This window comes from Lontra canadensis, unplaced genomic scaffold (genome assembly GCF_010015895.1).
Source record: "Lontra canadensis isolate GAN:19392208 unplaced genomic scaffold, GSC_riverotter_1.0 scaffold17, whole genome shotgun sequence".
Taxonomy (NCBI): Eukaryota; Metazoa; Chordata; class Mammalia; order Carnivora; family Mustelidae; genus Lontra; species Lontra canadensis.
In genome coordinates, this window is record NW_022631011.1 from 6,942,348 (window position 1) to 6,955,079 (window position 12,732).

The window sequence follows — 12,732 nt, forward strand, 5'->3', positions numbered from 1 at the left end:
TCTTCTTCTTCTTCTTCTTCTTCTTCTTCTTCTTCTTCTTCTTCTTCTTTTTCCTCCTCTTCTTCTTTTTTTTTTTTTCCCAAAAGCCCCTATTCTTCCCTAGCAGCACATCTCTTATATCAAAAAGGAGTAAAAATAACATGGGTAGGGAATAGAAGACAGTTTTGATGATGACTTGCTCAAATAAGAAAATGTTTGGACACAATCTGAGTGTGAATTGTCTTCCACTGATAAAATTTACCTTGCCAAATAATGCAGACTTTATGATACATTTCTAAATCTGGTTACATGTCTAAGACATCTGGTTAAGTGTCTTCCATAATTTTATTTTTCTCCTGACATCAACCAATGCAATTCAGCTGATAATTTTATGTTCCATATATGGAAAAGGTTCTGTATCTTGGAGTGAGGCAATTTTTCAAAATGAGTTTCCAGCCAACCACTTCTTGTTTGGCTCTCAGAAAAGTCGTGGGCTCTCTAGGGGGTAAATGAATATGTAATTGTATAATTAGGCTATTGCTGCTCCTGTTTCTCCCATAATATTGTCTGGCTGTGCCACAGGACAAGGTCACTGAACAGCATTAGACTAAAAATGGAAATACGCTGATTGGAGAAGCTGATAAGAATGACCTGCTGCGGACTGTTTTGTGTGGGCATGAGGTCTCATGAGATCACCTCCTAAATTAGATTCCCCTATAGTTGTACTCAACCTTTTCCTAATGTGTTTTTTCCTCCTCTTCCTCAATTTTAGGCAGAATAGGAAGCCACTCAGGTAATTTGATTTGAAAGATATAAGAAAGCTGTCTAGCCCAGAAGAAAATGCATCTCACAGTTTACTCCAGAAATAAATCTCTGATACTAGTGCATTGTCCCTTAGCTCTAGGAGCCAGTGCAGGAATGCAAACTTATGGGATTCAGTGATAGTTGACCAGGCTCTGGATACCCCATTACCCACAAACTTCCCCTAAATCTTTTTCCTGAGTCATAGTGTCTCCCTCTTTCCTGAGTCATAGTGTCCCCTAAAATAAAACTGAAATATGTATAATTATGATCCTGAAGAATATTTCAAGGATTTAAGTACATAGCATATGTGAATAATTCATTTTAAATTATGAAATTATAAGTGAGGCATTGTTTCTCTAAGTGTCCCATTTCAAATCCCAGCTGCCTCATGGAGGCAGGCATTGTTCTTATGCTGGTGTTATAATTTTATTAGATCATTTTTCTCTTGACAGGTAAGGGCAGGCCAGCGAGCAATGGTCCTCAAAAGGTAGAAGAGGGAGTAAAGAGACCAAGTGATGGGGGGAGGGAAGATTTGCATTTGGGAATATTTTTTTTAAAGTGATATCTAATGTATTTTGAGATATCTAATGTATTTTAAAGTGATATCTATGTAAATAGGTTAGGGAGCAGAAAAAGAATATAGTCATAGAATGGTGAGTCCACAGCCACTGTATACAAACTTCATATAGTTCAAAATTTTACCAAAAGGAAGTCCTAATTCTAGCTACTACTTTTGTTGCAGCCAAGCAAAGGAAATTGAATCTAATTTTTTGCAAATTTTAACCAAATGGGAAGATTTCATTAAAAAATTAATTTCCTAGGGAATGAATAAGCCCCAGGAATATATCTCTGCCCTTGCATGAATCAAAAAGAAAGAAGAACAGAAGGGCAGACTTGCCAAATGCTTATAAATCAAATGTGCCCCCAAATAAGCTGCATCCCTAATAAAGACATGCAAATAGCCCAGGAAAGAGGCGTGCAAATCATCCTGCATGTAAATCACAGTAAGTGGGTACTAATAAATTTTAGCTTGACTGAAATGGCAAAATTTCAGAGGAATTAGTAGAAGGTGGGAATATTTAGAAAGCAGATGGAATACCGTTAATCATTTGATGAAGTACAACTGGACCCTATAAATTATTTTAACACATTTTCTGTCATTTCCAGCATTATTGGGAAATCATTCCCATACTAGGTCCATTTTCTACATCTAAATTAAACTTTATTTTACATGAATTCCCTCCGTAGTAGAAAATTTTTCACTCTTTCTATGGAATCTCCAGTTTGGGATTAAGTCTGTTATTCTGCAGGTGCCTCTATTGAGAACTGCCTGCCTGTTTTTCCTAATCTTATTGATTCTCAAGGCTGCCATTCCCAGACTGGAAAACATTCCAGGAAATGGAGGGAAACATTCCCTCCAAACCTCCCTCATCATTTAATTTTCTCTCTGCTTTCCTCAGCTATAAATGGATTTATTATTTAACTGAATAATTATATGATGTAACTATGAGGCATGTTTAAGGATATTATAAAAGAGAACACTGCCGTTTGGCTAGGTCTTGTTTTCACTCATTTTAGTCTCACTTATATTCCTGGTGCCTATTTAAATGGCTGTTGATATCTTCATTCTTTTAAGATCCTAGGGAATAATAATTTATGACATGCTCATTGGTATTTGACATGAAGAGCTGTGGAAAAGAGAGCTGTATTCCAAAAGGTTTTAATGGTGATTGATTTATATTAGCTTTGAGTCACACTTGAGTTTGTTTTTTAAACTTGCTGCTCATAGTTGGAACACATTTCTGGTAGTTGAATGGTTCCTGAGGGAAAGGTGGCTTTGCAACCATCTTTGATCACCAGAGCCATCCACTAGATCACCCCAGACTGTTTTCTGTCTTCCTAGACAGCTCTAGAACTCTTTTACTCTTTGGCACATCCTTTGTGTCCTATCATTAAGTGTTACTGAAATTTTTATTTTATGTTATACATTGTATCATCTGTCTCCCAAAGTAAACTGCAAGATACTTGAGGGCAAAAACAATGACTTGCTATTCTCCATTCCCTGAAGCAATAAGGAACTGGACACAGAACTGTCTCATGAAAGGCTGATAATTCAATTTGCTGATCTCTGAGTGTGAAGGAGAATATGAACCTGTTCTTTGGCATGAAAGCTCAAAGCCACAGTATTTAATCTATATCCTAGTTGATATAACTCTGTTCTCATTGACTGACCTTCCAGTCCTAGGGAAAGGTGTATTTTTTCAGCTTGGGCAGCTCAGGTGGCCGTGAGTGGAGGAGCCAGATCATCAACCGTGCACTGGACAGAAACAGCACTGAATCATTTCACTTCATCCAAGTAGGAGATGTAGCCTAGAGCTCGACTGTCCTATGAGAGAGCTAGTCACCCATGGCCAATATCCTTGAAGAGACTAATGTTTTTCTAAAATAATTTAGAATTCTAAAGGTATATGGTCTATCTGTTGGCAAAGGAAACTTTGCCTTCTAGAAGGAAGACACTGAAACAAAAGAGTTTTTGTTTCTGCATTATATCAACTCATACCAGCTAGCATTTACTGAGCACTTATTATATACGGTGTGTAGTGTAGCAAAAAGAAAATGTTAATACCTAGTCCTTTCTTGGAAATTGCTTGGGAGCAGCTGACCTACATCCTAATTAAAAGTTTGCCCTAGTTGACCTGAGGGACAGTTTTATGATATTGACATTATCATTATAGGATTTTGATCTGAGAGAATAAATGTAGTTGTGTACCTAATATAATCATCCCTGAGACTATTGAAATCCAAGGTTTTGAGCTACAGCTTACCTATAGTGAAGTGGAATGTCTGTACCCAGTGCCAAGTTATCTGCTGTGTTATATACACCAAGACTTAAGAATGATTGTCCCAACAACCAGGGTAATTAAGGAAGACCTCAGGGAAGAAGTAGGAGAAAGATTCTGAAGGCAGAATTCTGGCTCCATCAGTCCCTTCTCTGTCCTGTTTCCTGGGCCAATGATCCATCACATCAGTGGTTGGCAATGGACTGAGAAGAGACTATCAGGATAATTTTCTCAGAATGTTTTTAATTTGATATATTAGTTTTCCTCTAACATTAATTGCACCATTGTATAGAAATGTGTTTTACCAGAAAGAATGCAGCTTTTATACAAAACATTTTAATAGCAATAGGCACAGTGGTCTTATCTCTAAGCACAGCTGCTGTAAAGTTAGAAAGAGGAAAATCAGGTACCTATGGAACCAACTACCACACATTTGCCTATGGTTTTCGAACATTTCTAGACTGAGATTTGCAAAAAGATTACCTCTTAGGAACATAAACAGCAACACACATGCACGCACACATGCTCTCTCTCTCTCTCTCTCTCACACACACACACAGTGGCTCTCACACAGTATAATCAGTGCTAGCTCTCAGTGCCAAGTTCAGAACATGGTTTTTTATAGGTACGCTGCATGCACGAACAGGCATCCCTGCACATGCTTTGGTTTCCTTTTAATGGTCACAAACTTTAGTCTAATTTCTTAGGTGAGTGAGATGCTAATCAAGCAGTTGAAGACAGAGAGCCTAGCGAAAATAATCAAATGTGAATTTGTCCAGGGGGACTCTTGACTTTGAAGAGGGAAAGAAGAAATTGTCACGTTGATTCCACTGGAGACAGCCTTCCTGTTACTAAGCGGCCCCTGGGGATTTGCTACCTGATTTGCTCTTCGTCAGGTTGGCATCTCAGTGACAAGGCAATTGTAATTAGAATGAATAAAATGAGAGATGTGCCAACTCTCTGCTTATAATTCAGACTGTGACATTAAAGAAACATTGCAGTTTTATTATTTTTTTTTTTAACTTTTAAGGAGTTACAAACAGCTAGTAGGTCTTTGCCTACTGGGATGACTTCCATAAAACTCAGAACTGTCTTGCTAAAGAAAGAAAATATGATGTGCTTGTTGTACTCCAGATGGTTATATGTTACCTTTTGGGATTTTACACTGTCTTTGGAAATTGTCTTACTTTTTCATGCTTGTTTTTGCAATGCACAGGCAATAAAGATTAGGGGTAAAGAGGAGACGTAAAAGAAGATTCCTGCTATCCTATTGTCTCTAAGCTTATTGCGCTGGGAAAGAGTTTGATGAAGGTAGTCTGGGCTGCAATAATAAAAACTGTAGCCACTTGAATATGGTGAAGAGTATGCCAAGGTGGAGGGGGGGTGTGGGGGTGGTAGAAACCGATTGATTCTTGAACTGGGCCTTGACTTACCATAGAACTGGAACAAACTTTTCCCAAATTATGATTTGATTTGTTTTGTTTTGATTTCTCTTTACATTGAAGACTAGGGATTATTTGGAAATCTGAAGGGGTTCCAGAAGGTGATTTATCAATGAGAATCTTGGAGATACTTGCAGTCTTAAAATTAAAAAAAGCCATTAAGCTGAAATGTTTAGCTTCTCTGTTTTTGTGTCTTATCTGAACTCTTCATAGAGACAGTGAAGAATTTCTCATTCTTTTTCTTCTATCATATTTGGAGATAAAATTCCTATTTTGCTCTCTGCAAAATAAGATTCTCATTTATCATAATTGTACTGTGACTTTCCTTTTTTCCTCCTGGTTGATCTATGCTATGCTTTTGTACGACTCTCATTTGATGTGTGTGTGTGTGTGTGTGTTTCTCCTCCTCTCTTCTTTGCCAAATTCTATCCATCCTTAAAGCGCAACTCATGCTCCATCCATGCCAGTTTTAAATATGTGTCTAATATATACCCAAAGAAAAAATGTTGAGATGGTGGTAGGAGGCCTAAATCTAGAATTTAGGAGCAAAGTATGGGCTGGAAAAACAAATTATCAGCACATGAGTGATACTTGAAATAATGAGACTGGATAAGTTCACCAGACTGAAATAGGTTCTTCTTCACACCGTCATACCTGTGGTTCCTCTATCTCTCATCTGCACTTCTCAATCATTTTAGACTTGTCACCACTTTTGAAGGGTGCTCAACCATATGATAGACCAGTTGCTTGGTTTAAATGATGCCAGATAGATATTTTTTCTATAATGGAACCAATCAGACTGAAGATACAGGCAACTGAGTTTTAATATGGACCCATGCGGTGTGGTGACAGTTTTGGTCACCATTTCCCTACTTGAGAGAACACTCTGTAGTCAACCACCTTTCTTAAAGGCACTCAACATGGATTGCTATTCATAGACATATTCAATCACTCTATTGAAGGGAGCCTTCATGCTGCAACATTTTATCTCAGGCAGTAAGTCAATCATCTGCCACACAGACTCAAAATGATTTGCTTTCCCAGCTGTCATAATACAGCTTTCATCAATGTTATTATTTTTTCAGACAATTAAGGTTACTTCTTTATACAAAGCAATAAAAATATTTAATATTTTTGTTAAAATTTTTGAAGGATTTTTAAAAATAAGAATCTCTGCCTTCCTCAACAGGTAACTATGAGAGTAGTTTCACACTTCCTTACTGTCTCAGAGTCCTCTTCATGAACAAAAATCATGGTTCTGGAAGGTCCAAATACATACCCCTCTCCCTCTGGTGATGACAGTGTATTCTGAATCCCTGGGCCGTTCACTGCATATTAGTAGTCCTGCCACCTTCCTCTGTTGTCTGCTGTTACCAGTCGCTTCTCACCTTTATCACTTTATCTCTTCTGCTTCTATTCTGCTACCTCCTCTTACATACAAGTCCAAGTAAGGGACTGAAGATACTTTATGTCATTTCCCTTCAGCAGGATTAAGAGCATGGAAATTATTTCCCTTGCTTCTAAGAACCTTTGCTTAAAAACAAACAAACAAACAAAAATCTTCTTATAGCTTTTTCTTCAGGAATGGCAAAGTTAAAGAGCTGAGATTGTTCACAATTACCTACTGGCAAGTGAGCCATTGATTTATCCGACACAATCATGAGTCTGCCTCCTTTTTAAAGGAGTTTTGTATATGTTATGTCATATCGAAACAACCCAGATGCAAAAAAAAAAAAAATGAAAACACACACACACACACACACACACACACACACATTCTAAAACTAAGTCCCAATGCATAAATGGCATAAATTGAGAAGGTCTCCTATTCATATTTTCATGGAAAGTAAACTTTCACCTTTGCCCAAGATAGTTCCCTACATCTGATATCTTTGAGATAAAACTTCTCAATGATATTTTTTTAAAGTATTTCAGAGTTTAAATGGCATACTATCTTCCTCTTACGTAGCAGTGTTTGAACAAAGTACCTGTCTTATTGATCCATTGAATGGGATAGTAACACCTATAAAACACTTTGAAGTAAATGAGAGTAACCCTCTGAAGCCAAATAGTTTAGACCCTACCAGTCAGCTATATGACTTAGGGCACTTAATTTATTTCTTTAACCCTCAGTTTCCTTATCTCTCACGGAGGGACAATTGTACCACAGCCTCACTGAGCTAAAACGGATGCTCTGTTCATTTGCGCTACTGTTGAATCACAAGGTTAGGGAGTGGCAAGCCCATTAAAGTGCCAAGTCTTAATTATTTAGACACCTTCATTTTGTGATAAAGGAATTTGGATTCCAGATGAGTTAAGGGAGCCCCATGTTTTTCTTTCTTTTCTTAGAAATGGATGCTTTGCATAGATTATTTCCTTTAATTTTCACATTCTAAAGTATATGCTAATACTCTCATTTGAAGAATGGTCATTGAGACTCAGAAAATATATGTAAACTTTTCCAAAAAGACACAGATCTTAAGTTGCAGGCTTAAAATTCAAAGTCAATGCTTTATGTATGACTCAGAGCTGATGAGATTCCACCTGCTACGACACTCTTCTATTTATAGGGCAGGATGATCAGAAGTTTCGGGATTATGGAGGGAGAAATGTAAAGAGCATGTACTAGGATAAGATGGAGGGAAACTCTACCCCTTCCCCTTTCTAAAGTGAGGTGCTTCAAAATGCTTTTTAAGCACCAGAAGAAAGTACAGACTCCAATATTTAGTCACCAGCAGGAGAAATCCATCTCCTCAACCATCGAGTAAAAAGGTAGAAGTGCATGCTTCCTCATCAAGTGTGTCTTCTCCAACCTCCAACTAGATCCTTACCATCTAGCAGAAATAAAGTGGACATACAGATAATTCTGTAAGGCCAAATAGACATTTTTATGTAAGAAAATGTTAAACTTCATTTCAATGTATAATTCTGAATATAAGCACAAAGTGTGACTCTGAACCCAACATGTCACTCCGTTATGGTAACTAGGAAGATGTCTGTCTGGATTCTGAGACCGCACTTTTATGTACTTCATAAAATGCATTAAGAGAGGGCAGAAGTAGGGGCGCCTGGGTGGCTCAGTGGGTTAAAGCCTCTGCCTTCGGCTCAGATCATGATCTCAGGGTCCTGGGATCGAGCCCCGCATTGGGCTCTCTGCTCAGCAGGGAGCCTGCTTCTCTGCCTACTTGTGATCTCTCTGTCTGTCAAATAAATAAATAAAATATTAAAAGAAAAAGAGAGAGGGCAGAAGTAAAAAGGAACCCAAACCCTATTTATAATAAAATAAATATCATTTATAAACATGCTTTGCATTTAACTGTGAAAATGGAATATGAATAAAATGGAAAATTCTGAAAGACTAGGTGATGGGACATTGCAGTGTGTCCCAATAGGGACTTCAAGTACTTTGGTTTTGAAAATTGCAGAGCAAAGTGTATGACTGAATTGGAAGGGTTTCATCCTTCCTGATGTATTTTCACTGAACCCCAATCACATGCATCAGACTTTAATATTCCAGCCGTCAACTGCTGTCATTTGGTGGCAACTGTATTTTCCAACCCCACTCACAGAGGAGGGAAAATAAGTGGACAAAATCACTAGGCAGAGGGTGCATCAGAAACTGTATCATCAGGCCCCAGATTTCTCACTCTTCCTGGGTGATACTAAATGGTAGATCACAAGAAAATTAAGGAAACAACAAAATAGAGAACACTACCTCCAACTATTTATATTCTATCTAAATCTTGCTTTCCTTAATTATGAACTTTCTCATCAGTATTTCTAAATAATTGTAATTATCCCCCCCCCCCCAAGCTATCAGCATATAAACTTACAGATGTTACCAACCTCTCCAGAGCCTCTTTCATTGCTCTGAACTTCTGGTGCCCTTGGAGGAGTCTGGCTTATGGCTTTGTTTTGACACAAATGAGTCTCCTCTCCTTTCTTCTCTGCAGTAGAAGTTGTTTCTTCTCTCACTCTCACTATCCCCCTTCCCACTGTGATATGTTAGCTTTGAATAGTAGGTACTGTGTCCTGTGATCCCTACTCCTCTCCCCAGCATGACTGTCATTTGCTAAATCCAAATGATTCTCTAGAAGTTATCAGGATCACCTGGGGAAAGACACCTCCACATGCACCTTGCATATGCCTGTTACTGATTTCCCATCTGAATGTAGAACATGCTGGAGCCTTAGTTACTCAATTAAATATTTAGCACCTACTGCATCCTCTGCCTCCTGTGGTGTTCTTCAGAATATGAAACTGTTAAAGAAATGGCACCCATATTCAAGGAATTTCTCCATTGAGGAGATAAGGCCAGAACACATGGAAGAATGAATACACATTTACATACAAGTTGAACTGCAAAATGATGGAGATACAAATAGTAAAACTAGTTCCTAGGTGTCAAGTTAGAGTATCCTGATTTTGAACTATAAGTTCAGAGGAGGGGGGTTTCATATTTAGCTGAGGCAGGTAGAAAAAAACTTTAAAGATGAGTTAATTGGAAGTTGATATTGTGTTTAAAATCTCACATGTAATTTGAAGTTATCTTCAAAGCATTGACAAGCTGGGCTCAAATCACTTTTAGGTCTTTTGTGACATTTGTTGTACTTGTGGTTACTTTCCTTGGTTCTCTCCTGTTCATTTCCATGGATAGCATTCATTCTAACCAAACATTTATTGAAAAGCAAATAGCATTTCAAACATAAAGGATTAGTCAAATAAAGTGTGATGTTGTTTTATTGAATCAATGTTTCAAAAACACAGAATAACTACATTTTCTGTGCTTTAGAATATGCAACTCCTTACATACCCTCCCAACTTTGAAAAGGAGAGATGTGAGTTTATGGAATCAGTGAGTGGAGGCCTGATATCTCTAGCCATAAAAGCCATACCAATGCATGGCGAAGAAATTGGATTAAAGTAGCATATCTCAGTTCCCAAGTCAATGAAATCACTTTCAAGATCATAATACACAATACATGCTTTGGCATCCATCTTCCAGTTCATTCAAAACAAGTCCTGTCCCTGGACATACTTTCCTAATTTCATAACAAAGATGCATAAAATTAAAGGGAACATTGTACAGGAATTATAATACACTTATATTATTATATTAATAATTTCAAAAATTTTAATAGTACTTAATTATTATATATAATAGATTAATATTATAATGTTATATGTACAATGTCATATATACTATATATACAACATATTATATTATATTGTATATATTACAATATACAGTGATGTATACTATATATAATAATGTTTTATATATAATATTATAATTAATATTATTTACTTATAATATATATTGTATATATATTATTATATATTACCAACTTATCTGTGAGTTTGGATTCCATGAAAGAAAGTAGGACCTGCTCTCTTTTTTCTCCATATGAAACAACTATACCTAATTCACCTTAAATGACATTATCAGTTAGTTGTACATTAGTATCATTTGAGAAATTCTGAATTCATAGATCTGAAATCTCTTGTACTTTCTTAATTCGTGGAACAAATTATATTATAAAACTAGCTCCTTTTAGGTTTCTGCCAGGGTTTCTTTGGAATCCCAAAAAGAAAATCAAACCTGCATCCTCTGGGTGCCTAGTGGGCCATGGGGGTCGAAGGGCTTATTAGTGATTCCATCACTTCCATCCATCATTCTCCGTGCACCATGGCATGCACACCCACCAAGAGAACTTTAAAATAAGAAATAAAACTCAATGAACTCACATTCAATTAATTCAATTAATTAATTCAATTCAATAATTAGTTATATTATTAATCCTTGCTAGTGCAAGGCATATCAGGATATAATTGACCTTGTCAGTGTTTCAAGCCTGCTGCATTGCTGTAGGATTTCTCACTCCCATCATGCTTAATTAGAATGCAATAAAACAAAAAAAGGGGGGGTCTTTTTCCTGCTTAACTATGGAATATTCACTTCCCTCCTCCATCTTCTCTCCAAGAAGGAGAATGGGGAACCATGGCTATCATGGATGTATAATCTTCTCAATTAATAAAATGAAACTACCGCCATTGCTCCCCAGGGCATGACAAATGCACCTGTCTGCACAACCAGACGACTGATGTCTCTTACGTGCCCAGACAATTCTTTCTTTTTCTGTGTTTTCAAAGAAAACGTGATTTTAATTGGACTGTGAAAGAGGCACAGGTGGAGAGGAGGGGGTCTTGTCGATTTACTTTCATGTAAAACGTGATGTTTCCTGGCACTGATCAACTCGGTATCCAACTTGGTATCATATCTCTTTTTCAAATTTTCTGAAAGTCAATTGTCCTTTATTCTTCCTGGTTTGTGTCTCTGCTTTTGCTGCTATTTTACATTTAACATGCAGGCCTTGAATTTCTACTTTTTAAATTTTCTCATCCCACAATTTGTTAGATGACCACCCATTCAGCTTGGGATAAATGAATTTCGTGTTTCAAGACCAGGGATTGGCAGAATGATCCCTAAGGACGTTTTCGAATGAGAAAGTCCATGATTAATTTTGAGGAAGACAAAGGTAAATCTTTTGGAGTAGATGAACAATAAATCTCCCTGCTCAAAGCAGGGATCCCAACCATAGGTCTTCAAACAATAGACCAACAGTCCACATCTTGTGCCTGCTCCTTTGCTAGCTCTGTGAGGCATTTCAACCCAAACAGCTTACATTCGGAAAGAGACGTGACAACCTTAGTGAAACATTACACACACACACACACACACACACACACACACACACATTGAAATATATGAACTAATCTTTATCTGAGAGTGTGTGAGCATGCTATTTGTGGAGTATGATTCAACAGTAGACAACAACCTCCTTAAATTTTGTTTGAACACGTATTTTATTATTCAATTCCCTGGTCACACAGAGACTTTCAGCAAAACCTAAAAATAGGTGTCGGGGGAAGTCAGAATAGTCTTAATTCTTCAACATATGCATATCTCATATTTACTATCTACAGCTATATAATTGAAAGCTCAGTGAAAATGCATAATCCACTTCCTCTGTGTATTAACTGAAAACAAAGAGAGATTATTGAATAATAACAATTATCATTATAAGTCTTTTACTTTGTGTCTTATACACATAGGAATTTCTTTCCTATTACGGCTGGTGTGCAAGTAGAGTATGTCATTTAACACAATAGGAATTTAGTGAATATCCCCTTTGTGGCCAGTCCTATGATTTTTGTTTTGTTTTGATATGTTTGGCTTGGTCAGTTGTGATTGTTTTGGATTAAAAAAGCTTAAAGTTGGTGTCTTGGATCACAAAGCATGATGAAAGATGGACAAGGAGAAATACTTGATCTGTCACAATTAAGTGTCAGAAAGTAATCAGGTCAATGTCAGGGGCTGGGAAAATAAATGAATTCAGCACAGTTCTCTGATAGATACAAGGGGAATTGTGTCACCTTTAGGCTGAATGTTCTCAAATCAGCTACTCTCAAATCAGCTACTACCCCAGCCTGGCCAAGCCCCATGGATTTAAAAGGCCTTTTTTGAGAATTGGTGAAGTAGCCTCTCATAATGATGTATGTTTTCTGGGAGGGCAACTTTTTCCAAATATTTTTTTGCTCACCAGAAATATTTATCAAGTGCTCCTTGTGTTTGCAGATGCTTTTTTAGTGGCTGGAGTTACCTT